This window comes from Elephantulus edwardii, unplaced genomic scaffold (genome assembly GCF_000299155.1).
Source record: "Elephantulus edwardii isolate Elephantulus edwardi_28Jun2011 unplaced genomic scaffold, EleEdw1.0 scaffold00038, whole genome shotgun sequence".
NCBI lineage: Eukaryota > Metazoa > Chordata > Mammalia > Macroscelidea > Macroscelididae > Elephantulus > Elephantulus edwardii.
This window is the reverse complement of record NW_006399788.1, coordinates 7,005,364-7,017,578: the sequence shown is the minus strand read 5'-3', so window position 1 is coordinate 7,017,578 and position 12,215 is coordinate 7,005,364. Positions and strand designations below refer to the sequence as shown.

The window sequence follows — 12,215 nt, the reverse complement described above, 5'->3', positions numbered from 1 at the left end:
CAAGCCGGCCTCACGCTCCTCTCGTGAGTGAGCTAAGGAAATTCACTCTCTGCCCTGTGAGAGGACAAGCCACAGCTTGCTCCAGAAGTTGGCTTCAAGGCTGCAGAGCCCAGGACAATCCCACACCACTGGGAAGCTAACGGCTGTGTGAGGCTTGGGTCGCCACCCCCCAGGGCAGCCTCTGGGGCCTTTAGAAAGAATACACATTGCTAAATGCAATGAGAGGGACAAGAAGGGGATCTTTGGAACAATGGACACTACAGCCATGACACATTCCCCAGTCCCTTATGCACCTGAATTCAGCAGCCCTTGAATGGAGCTGTGGATCTCACAGGGGTCAGAGAGGAGGGGCAGGCAGGGACTTGCCACACAGTGAGGTTAAAGTCTTGATTGTGGCATCTGAAGGCCTGCAGGGCACCGTGGGTGACTGAGGCAGGAGCATTGTGGAGAAATGCTTTAAAGCACGGGCCAAAGGCATGAAGACAGCAGTGATCCAAGTAGTATCAACAGTAGGATGCATTGAGTTGAAGGTAGAAAGGCTGGGAGGAAATAGAGTGAGTCTAGTGGCAGTGAGGTGAGCACAGAGGACATCAGAAAATATGGAGGAAGAGGCCTGAGAGAAGGAAGCAGGGCTCACCCATACCTCGCTACCTGATCTTGCCCAAAGACCAGCTCCAGCACTCAGATTGCCACTACTCCCACACCTGCAATGCACACAGACAGACAGACACAAACTCACAAACCACTGCAAAATAGCTTCTCCCCTAAACCAACCCCCCCATGACCTCCCATGGTGGTTCACCTGGCCAGGCCCCAGATTCCCCCAGGGTCCAGCCCCTGAGTCACTGTGTGGGCTTGTGTAAGGCTGTTCTCGGCCTCAGAAGGGCCCCACCCACCTGGCAGAGTGCAGAAGACTGTGGGCCTGGCAGTGTCCCAGCTGAGGCCATGCTGGGCAACTCTCAGACAGGCGCCCTGGCTGGGAACTGTCAGAAACCTCAGCAGGCCCCAGGCAGACCTCATCAAGAAACCCATCCCAGTCAAGACAAACATCAGCCTTCCAAAGCAATATGGAACAGATCATGGGAAAACCACAGATGATCCCCAAATTTCACCCCAAACCCCAATGAACCATCACTACAACTCAATACCGGAATGTTTAACTGGGAGCTAAATTGACAGCTAAGAGTTTCACGCCCTCTCTACTTCCACAGAAGATGGGAAGACAGAGGGATTGAACTTCCACCTTCCAGTTCTCCTAGGTTCTCTGCTCCAAAGGAGATGGGTTGACTCCCACCCACCTCAGAACTCTACCTGTCACCCCCATCCTCCCACTCCCACCAAAGCCAAAGTGGTCCTCTCTCCTCTAAGTCTCTCAGGCCAGCAGGATCAGCCACTCAGCAAATATTCTCCGGGAGTAATTGAATGTGATGGAACGAGGGCTTTTCAGCTCCTGAGTGGAAGTCTCTGGATGTCATTTAATGGCACAAAAAATAAAAGGCTCAGGCCTCCCGCCTACCACCACCAGGACATCATTAATCTCAGCAGAAAGGCATCAGTGCTTCTATCACTGTAGCCAGCCCCGCAAAGAGCCAGACAAATTACAGACCTGCGTCAGGCTCTTGGTGGAGAACTTATTAGGCAAGAGTTGACTTTTTGTGTTTTCTTCAGGGCCACTGTGCCCTGACAAGAAGTAGAGATGCCCCTGCCATGGGGGAGAGTCTAGCAAGGCCAGGCAAGAGGGTGGCTGCCTTGGTTAGACATAGTCACCTGCCTGAGGGCACAAGGTGGCTCAGAGCAAGGCGCTCCAGGTCCCAGCAGAGAATGCCTGGGGCAGGAGGCTGGAGCAGCTCTGAGAAGACCAACCACAAGGACAGAAGAAGCACAAGCTGAAACCAGACCTTGTTCCCAGCCTACCTGCATGGGGGATAGCGGAGAAAGGAGGAGGCAGGCCTCCACACCTCTGATTCCCAGGCTGAGAGGGATGCATGTCAGGGCCAGCTGAGGACAAGATGACAGATCATGTGGAAATGTCCCTTGACTAGAGAAGAGACATGCAGGTAGTCATTGTCCTGTGCTGCTTGAAAAGCTCTGAAAGCAGGGCTGCTGGAGGGATACCAGGGTGGATACCTGCCTGCTGGGGACCTGAGCAGCAAAGGTATTCTGCTGGCCAAGGCCAATCTTAAAAGTCCAGATCTAGGGAGCTCTGGTGGCCTAGTGGCAAGATGCTGCACTGCAATCCCAGAAGTACGCGGTTCAAATCCACCAGATGCTTTGCTGGAGAAGGAGGGGGCAATCTCCTCCTGTACCAGTCAGATCTGATTTGACGGTACACGTAAAAATAATGCAATTTAAAAAAAAGTCCAGATCTAAGAAACAGCCCAGTGTGAATTCTCTTAGAGATGTCAATGGTGGTTTGGTGGTAGGATTCTCACCTTGCATGAAGAAAGCCTGGCTTCCCAGCCAGCCCACCACTCCTCTGTCAGTGGAGGCTTGAATAGTGCCATGGTGCTGAGCAGGAACACAGCAGTCCCATCCCATCGTGTGTGGGGTCTCCATGGCTCAGGGACTAACTCTACAGCAGCCAACAACAATGTTTTATAAACTGGTCTAGGGAAGGGACTGAGCTGGGTGAGCCAGCCCCGACCGTGCCTCACAGTCTCAGGAAGGCAGCTGTCAGTGTTGTTGAATTCTTGTTAGTAGACTCCTACACACTGCAACTCTATATACAAAGAACAAAACCCTGCCTAGCCCCGCACCATCCTCACATCTGTGTTGTGCTGAAATCCATGTTGCAGCTACCATGCAAACCTACCTCACTGATAAGCATCCTCTCCTCACTGACCCTCCACTTTTGTCAAGCATGATCTTCTTTCCCAGACACTGGTTCCCCCCTGACAATATGCCCAATGTATGTGAGATACAGTCTCGCCATCCTTGCCTTTAGGCAGCACTCTGATTGCACTTCTTCCAAAATAGATTTGTTTGTTCTTTTGGCAGCGTATGGCATATTCCATATTCTTCACCAACACCACAATTCAAGGGTATCAATTTTTCTTCTGTCTTCCTTATCCATTGTCCAATTTTGACATATATATGAGGTAACTGAAAATATCATCACCTATGTCATATGGCTCTAAGTCCTCCCCTTCAAAGTCTTTGGCAACAGATTTGATTACTATGTAATATGTCCTTTGGTTTCTGGACTACTACTTTCAAGAGTTGCAACTTCAAAATCCTAGCTTCCAAGGAGAGAAACTTGGTTTCACCCTCTCCAAGACAGATCTATTTGTTTTCTTAGTAGTCCATGGTGTGTTCAAGACTCTTCTCCAGCACTTCATCTCAAAGACATCGATTCTTCTTCTGTGAAGCTCTGTCTCACATTCTTTGGGCACATGGCCAGGAGGGACTGGTCCTTGGAGAAGGACATCATGCTTGGAAGGGTGAAAGGACAGCACAGGAGAGGAAGACCCAGATGAGATGGATTGATACAGTAACTGGAACAATAAGGATGGATGTGTCATAGTCAGAGAGACTGGCTTAGGACAGTGCAGGCTTCAGAGTGTCATGCACAGGGTTACTATGAGGTGTAGGTGACTCAGTGGCACATAACAACTTTCAAGAGTTTGGATTGTTGATCCAAACAAAATGAAATTATTAACAGCTTGAATCATTTTCTCTATTGGTCCCATTGTGAAGAGATTTATGTTTTTTATATTCAGGTATGACCCACACCAAAGGCTTCTTTATTTGAGCTTCTTCAGTAAGTGCTTCAAGTTTTAACTCACTTTTAGCAGTTCTATCATTTGAATATTGCAGAATGTTGATGAATCTTCCTCCAATCCTGATGCCACCTTTTTCTTCTTTTTTTTTTATTATTATTTTGTGTATGTGTGTCTGTGTACCGTCAGATCTGATCTGACTGGTACAGGAGGAGATTGTCCCTCCTTTCCCGGCAGAGCATCTGGTGGATTCGAACCATGTGTCTCTGGGATTGCAGTGACACCTTTTTCTTCTTATAGTCCACCTTCTTGGATTATCTTTTTAACACACACACTGAATAGGTACGATAAAAGAATGCAACATTAACACACACCTTTTCTGATTTTAAACCATGTGGTACTGCCCCTTATATTCTGTTTGAACGACTGCTTTTTAGGCCCTATACAGGTTCCTCATGAGCTCAGTTAAGTATTTTGGAATTAACTGTCCCCAGAGACAGCTCAGAACATTCACATTCTAGAGGAGAAGCTTTGCCCCATCCTCCTGAGACTTCCAAAGGACTAGGGGTGAAGTGAGGTATGAAATCACTTTCTTGGTCTTCTTGAATGCCGGTTCAAGCCATGACAGGTCCAGGGAAGCTGTCCAGCTGAATATGATAAGCCACACTCAACAGTGGTCAACCAGCCTCACAGATTTGGAAAGCTGGGGGTTGAGTCAGTGTTGAGACACATATTGGTGCCATTCTCAAACACTCCAGGCCTTGCAATAACACTGAGAGGATGAGAATATGAGGGGGTGGAGCTGGGGCCCCTCTCTTAGCTGTTGAAAATAAGGGTCATATATTTCCCTGCCATGTCTAGTATACCATCACACACACAATGGTGGCTCAGAGCCCCACCACCTACCTCTCCTGCCTTGACCCACATCTAGAGCATCTGTCACCCTGCACGGCAGCACCTCTCTCATCACACCATCTTCCCTATCAGCAATGAGCAACAGTGATATAATGACCCCTAAACTTGGCCACTGTGGACCGTTATGCAAGATGAGAAAGGTGCCCTCCTAGAGTTGTGCCTACGTATCCTCTGTAGCAGCTCAACCCTGAGGAGAAACAGGCTCTGTTCCAGCCACTGGGCAGCTCAGGAGTCAGACACTGGGCACCTTTCTCTCCCTTCTCCCTCCTAGACTGAGACCTCAGACCACAGAAGCCTTTGAACTGTACTCACCACTCCTGCCCTGGTGCCCAGAAACACCCATCTTGGGTGAGTCTGGGATACAAGTTGAGTGGCCTCGAACACAGACAGCAGTGCCTCCCTCTTCCTGGTGGCAGGAACCTCATCCAACCCAGAACACCAAGCAGTGCCATACAGGGGCTTTCCTCCACTCTGACCACAGAAACCACAGCCTCCTTGCTCCCCAGATCCCCCCTACACACACACCCCTGAAGGCCTGACTCACCCCCTTCCTTCTAGACCTTGCTCAGGGTCAGTTCCTTTAGCCCTCTGTGGCAGGAAACAGGGGAGGGAGTTAGGAGTCAGCGCCAAGTCAGGGAGAGGAGGTGGCAGAAGGCGAGGGATAGGACTGCATTCTGTCCAGCTCCCTGGAGGGAAGTCAGAAGCTGGGTTTGAGACACTGCTCAGGAAACCCAAGAGCCACAGGGTTATCAGAAATGTGACAGGAAAGGAACTGTGAGGTTGTGAGGTCCCCGGGGCACTATAATCATTCAAGAGTTATCTTTTGAGCTTGAGGAGGACAAACTGTGCTTTGCAAGGGGAGGAAGCTCTCCCTAAGGGTGGAGGGGATTTCTCTCCACCAACTTGCTGCTGATCTCGTGATGAGTTTCAATTCCCTCCCCACCATATAGGTTCCTTCCTGCCCTACTCTGTAGGGAAGGCCCCCTGGGTCCCCAGTTCCTGACACACACTAGCCCACCACAAGCTTCCCCCACAACCTTGGGTGTGCACGTGCACACTCGCGCGCGCGCACACACACGCACTCACTCTCCCCAGATCATGATACCATCAGTTTTTCTAGTCAGCCAAGGCTCCCTGATGGACACAAGGGTCACAGCCAGGCAGCACAGTGCCTCTTGAGGGAAAGCAAGACCTTTCTCTTCCCCCTTCTTAGTAGAAGACCCCACTGCAGTCAGGACATCTCTCCAATCCACCAGGTGAGGTTCTCCTATGCACCTCAGCCACTCTCCCCAAGAGAGCTCTTAAAACCCCTTGTTTTCCAGCCTGAACAGGCCCATTCTTAGCACACGCACCCCCTAGCCAGATGGAATTGGGGGGGAAAACCCAAACCGAACCTCTTGCTGTTGACTGTTTTCTGACTCGTGGTGACTCTTGTTTCACAGAGTAGGACAACTCTAAGGGTTCTCCGGGCTGTAATCTCTGTGGAAGCTGACTTGGCTTTTCTGTGGTCGGTTGGCTTTGCACTGTCAACATTTTAGCTGGCAGCCAAGGACAAACCTTTATACCATCCAGGGACTTAGACTAGTTGTATTTCAACTTACGGTGACCTCAGGTATATTAGAGTAGAAACTCTATAAAGTTTTCAATGGCTGATTTCCAAAGAAGACCACCAAATCTTTTTTTCCAAGGCACCTCTGTACCAGGCATGTCAACCCTCTGTGCAACCCAGGCACAATATGCTTGAGGGAGTATAAAAAGGCCTTTCCCCAGCCCCACCCCTCCCTAAAGAAGGGAGCTCTGGTGGCTTAGTGGTAAGGAGTTATGCTGCCGACCCAGAGGCATGTGATTCAAATCCAGCAGCTGCTCTGGCAATCTCTTCTCCTACAGTTTGCTGCCTCTGAAAACCCACCTATGAAAACCCACTCAGCTATGAGTTGGTTCCAACTTGGCAGCACATAACAACTCCTAAAGAAGCTTCCTAACTTTTCTTAACCAGAAATGTTGCCCAATCTTATCGTCTCTATCGTCCCATCTGTGAACAGGAAGGATAGAACAACAATGAAAAAGTTACCATCTCACCAAAGAAGACATTCAGATGCTAACAAGCACGTGAAGAAATGTTCAAAATCCCTAGTTCTTAGAGAGATGCAAATTAAAACAACTATGAGATATCATCTCACCCCAGTCAGAATTGCAAAATTTAACAGAACAGCAAGCAACAAATCCTGGCGATTTTGTGAAGAAACTGGAACCCTTATTCACTGGTGGTGGGAGTGTAAAATGGTGCAACCACTGTGGAAGATGGTACTGTGCTTTCTCAAAAAGTTGCAAATAGAGATACCATTTGACCCAGCAATTTCACTACTGGGAATATACCCCGAAGAGACCATAACTGACATCCAAGCAGATAGATGCACACCCATGCTTATGGCGGCTTTGTTCACAATGACAAGAAGCTGGAAACAACCTAAGTGCCCATCAACAAATGAATGGATAGAGAAGCTGTGGTATATTCACACAATGGAATACTATGCTGCATTGAAAAACAAACAACTCATGCAATAGTATTCAAAATGGGTGACCTTGGAGGACATTATGCTGAGTGAAGTATTTTAGTCACAAAAGGACAAACACTGCATGGTACCACTGTTGTAAAGCAGGACTGACCTCTGGGTTGGGAGGAGACTTAGAAGGATGGGTTCAATAATGTATACTACATTGAAACAGATGAGGGAGAAAACTGTTTAAAAGGGAAAATTATTAGGGATTTTTGTCATGACAGGAGTCCAGAGCAAAGGCTGCATAGTGGAGTGGACTTGGGGGAGGGATTGTAAAACAATGAAAGAATGTTTCTTTTACTTTTCCAAGAGGGTAGTGTACTAAGGGGGAGGGTTGGGAGGGGAGAAAAGTGCAACAATGAATGAATGGAAATCCAAAGTCTCTGTAAATTTTCATTAAAATTAATAATAATTTTTTTAAAGCTAAAAAGAAAAAGAAAAAGTTACCATCAAGTTTATTCTGACCCATGGATACTCCAAGTATGTAAGAGTAGAACTGTTGACCATAATGGTTTCAATGGCTGAGGTTTTAGAAGTAGATCAGCAAGCTGTTCTTGCAAGGCACCTCTGGATGGACTTGAACCTGCAAACTTTCAATTAGTGGCTCAGAGAAAACAATTGTTGTTGTTGTTGTTGTGGTGGTGGTGGTGGTGGTGGTGATGATTATGATTAGATGCCATTGCGTTGACTCTAACTCACAGAGACCCTTTAACAATAGTCTTCCCTGATATGATCTTTGTGAGGACGAATGACTAAATATGCATAGAGCTCCTAACACTGTGTCTGCCACTTAACGGGAAGCAAGCAAACCAGGAAACCAAACCGAATGCCACTAGGTTGATTTCAAGACATAATAACCTGTAGGCATAGTGACTCCATAACCATAGGGACCCTGTAGGCATAGGGACCCCATAGGCATAGTGACCCTATAGGCATAATGACCTCATGGCAGTGACCCCCATAGGCATAGTGACCCTGAGGACATAATGGCCCTATTGGCATAGTGACCTTATGGGCATAATGTGCCTGTAGGCATAGTGACCCCATAGGCATAGTGACCCCATAGGCAGTGGCCCCCATAGGCATAGTAACCCTATAGGCATAATGACCTTATGGGCATAGTGTCCCTGTATGTATCGTGACCCCATAGGCACAGTGACCTATAGGCAGTGGCCCCCATAAGCATAGTGATCCCGTAGGCATAGTGACCCTGTAGGCACAATGACCCCATAGGCCAGAGCAGAACTGCTCCAGAGGGTTTCCACGGCAGACAGAAGGAGACAGCCACATCCTCCTTCTAAAGAACAGCTGGTGAGTAAAAACCACCAATGTTTTGGTTAGCAGCCAAACCCCTAACCACTGTACCACCAAGGCTCCTTTAGGAAACCTGTAACTAACCAAACTCATTGTCTTCAAGTGGGTTCCAACTCAGAGTGACAGTCTACAGGATTTTCTGCCCCTTTCTTTCTCTCAGAAAAGTGGATTCAAACTGCAGACCTTTCTGTTAGCAGCTTAACACCTAATGCATTACACCACTGGGCTCCTGTAGGACAAGGTGGCATCAGGACTGGAGGAATACTTATCAACAACAAGCATTATACAGATAATACAACCCTACTAGCAGAAAGTAAAAGTGACTTGAAACCCTTGCTACAGAAGTTCAACGACTATAGCTTTCAATATGAATTATATTTCAATATCAAGAAGTCAAAAATCCTTACCACTGGGCCAATAGGCAACATGATGCCAAATGGAGGAAAGACTGAAGTTGTCAACTATTTCATTTTACTTGGATACACAATCAACACTCTTGGCAGCAGCAGTCAAGAAATTAAATGACAAGAGGTGCATTGCAAAGTGGTCTGGGGGAGGGGGTAGAGAGGAGAGAGAAGAAAATGTGCAACAATGAATGAATTTTTTTTAAGAGGAAAAAAAAAAAGAGAAAGCATCAACTTCTGGAAGGTAATGACAAGAAGTCCAGAGTAGATTTTTATTAATGTAATAAAAGTTAAAAAGGGGAGGGGGAGAAAGTAAATGACATGTTGCATTGGGGAAAGCTGCTGTCAAGGACTTCTCTTTCCAAAGTTCTAAAGAGCAAGGATATCTATTTAAAGACTAAGGTGCTCCCGATGCAAGCTTTGGTATTTTCAGTTGCTTACTATGAATCTGAAAGCTGAACAATTGATAAAATGGCAAAAGAAAAATTGTGCTTTTGAATTGTGGTGTTGGAGAAGAATACTGAATATCTCATGTTGTTGTTATTGTTGTTATATGCCAACAAGTCACCTGTGATTCATGGTGACCCTAAAAACAACAGCCCTAAACCCTGCTCCATCCTGTGCCAATCTTCTTGTCTCTGACACACCTACCCCCATTACCTTAGTCACTGAATCAATCCATCTCATCGAGGATCTTCCTCTCCTGCGCTACCCCTCCACCCTACCAAGCATGACGTCCCTCTCCAAGGACTGGTCCCACCTTGCAACATGTCCAAAGTATGTCAGATGAAGCTTCAGAATCTTTGCCTCCATGGAGTAGCCTGGTCTCACCCTCTCTAAGATGAACCTGTTTGTTCTCCATGCAGTCCATGGTATATTCAATACTCTTCTCCAGCACCACAACTCAAAGGCATTAATTCTCCTTCTATCATCCCTAGTCATTGTCCAGCTCTCTGATGCATAACAAGTAATTGCAACGATGATGGCCTGGATTATTTGGAAGCAAGAGTGGCATCCACTGTCTAAACAACATGCCTCTGGAAACTCTATGAACTTTGATAAATGAAGATAGTTGCAGAAGGGCTTCAGGCCTTCTGTTCATAGGGTCACTAGGAGTCATGCTTGACTCGAAGGCAATCAACAACATGGCCTGCATCAGATGCACCTTAGTCTCGAGACTGACATCGTTGCTCTTCAGTACTTTGGAGAGGTCTCTGATAGTATATTTCCCCAATATAATTCATCTTTTAATTTCCTGGCTGCTGCTAAAAGAGTAAGTCTGTCTTAGGGAAAGTGCAGCGAGCATGCTCCTTGGCTGCAAGGATTAGGATGTCATCTTCCATACTTTAGAGATATTGTCAGGAGGGACCAGCCAGTCCTTTGGGAAATGGCATCATACTGGTAAGGATAGAGGGTCAGAGAAAGAGAGGAAGGCCCTCAACAAGATGAAGTGACACAGTGACTGTAGCCATGAGCTCAAGTCTATCAGAGATAATGAGGTAATGAGGATGGTACAGGATAGGGCAGGGTTCAGATCTGTTGTTCATAGGGTCGCTGTGAGTCATAGTCAACTGGAAGGCACCTAACAACAACATATAGGTGTGTTATCAGCATTTCTATTCTAGATATTTCACCTCTTTGGGTTAAACCTTTTCCTCTCCTTGAGAACATCTTTGGGAGAGAAGGTCTAGAGGCTAACATTTCAGTGGACCTGATTTCTTCAATGATCAAATCAGCTCTGGGTTCAGACTAGGAGCAGGCAGGTGAATAGGTGACAGCAAGCATCAGGTGAGGCTCTGGGAGGAATTTTCTAGGCCGCTAGCCTCTTCCTCCTGTTCTTCCTCCTGGGTGTCAGAGATGACTGTTTTCCCACAGTCACAGTACTCTCCATCCAGGGAGGCTGTCAGATTCATCCAAAAAGAGTGTGAGGGATACAAAACACTTAATTCAATGTGAATTTCCGATAAATAAAAATTATTTTTATTTCGTTATATACATGCATCAGAGAGTTGGACAATGACCAAAGAGGATAGAAGGAGAATTGATGCCTTTGAGCTGTGGTGCTGGAGAAGAGTATTGAGAATACCATGGACTGCTAGGAAAACAAACAGATTTGTCCTGGAAAGGGTTAAATCGGGTGGTTCCTTGGAGGCAAGGATTCTGAGGCTCCGTCTAACATACTTTGGACATGTTGTGAGGAGAGACCGGTCCTTGGAGAGGGACATCATGCTTGGGAGGGTGGAGGGACAGCGCAGGAGAGGAAGGCCCTCTATGAGGTGGATTGATTCAGTGACTGGGATAATTGGGATGGGAGTGTCAGAGACAGTGCGATTGGCGCAGGACAGAGCTGAGTTTAGGGCTGTTGTGAGTCGCAAGCGACTCAATGGCACATAACAACAACAACAACATACATACATACATATATATATTCCACACAATACTTGGAACATACTAACATCACAAAAGTATTTGTTGTTTATCTGAAATTCACAATTAGCTGGGTATCCTATATTTTATCTGGCAACCATACACCCAGGGTGCCTGAGGCTCAGGGTTTGGGAAACAAGAGCGTGGGAATATGCCTCTGACCACTTCCCTCAGCCTCTCTCCAGTGCTGCAGGCTGTGCCCTCCCTGCCCTGCCACTAGGCCTGTTCACACTTGCCCCAGAAGATGCACCTACTCCCCCTATACTCATTTTCTCCCCTTGAGGAGGGACCCTTCTGACCTCAGCATTGACTGGGCTTCTCAAGGCCCCAGCCAGGGAAGGCTCTCCCACGCAGGATCTAAGTGCCCGGTACAGAGAAAAGAACTCTGGCTGTCTCCCTGGCCCTTGACCTAAGCCACAACCCTGAGTGTCCTAGGACTAGGGGACGAGATGGATGGGGTTGTAGGAAGAATGGTCCAGACACATCTTTTACTCTCAGATCCAGCTGCTGAGGTGAACCAGGTGTGAAGGAAAGTAAGTGTCAAGGCTTCAGCCATGGGGTCACGCAAAAAGAGAGAAGTGGGAGGAGGGAAGTGGGCAGCCCACTTGATTGGGCATTTCCTTTCTGCATATAAATGAGAAGGCAGAGCTATGCTAAATAAAAGGCACTATAAGGGCTACTCCAAGGCAGTCTCTTATACTGGGCTTATAGTCCAACAAGACAAATTCGAAGTGGCCTCTGAGGAGGTGATCTAGAAATTCAGGAGGTGATCTAGAAATTCATGCTATTTCCTTTCTCGGCTCAGTCCAGAGGTGGCCTCTGCAGCTAAGAAGTAAAAGCCTCCCCACCCCGCCGCGGCACCATGTTCCTTCAAGGTC

At 47.3% G+C, this 12,215-nt stretch overlaps 1 protein-coding gene across 1 annotated transcript in view; it reads left to right on the top strand.

The window, feature by feature from the left end:
• PEBP4 (phosphatidylethanolamine-binding protein 4) overlaps nt 1-12,215 on the top strand; it is a 341,738-nt gene that overhangs the window by 329,226 nt on the left and 297 nt on the right. The window lies entirely within an intron of this gene.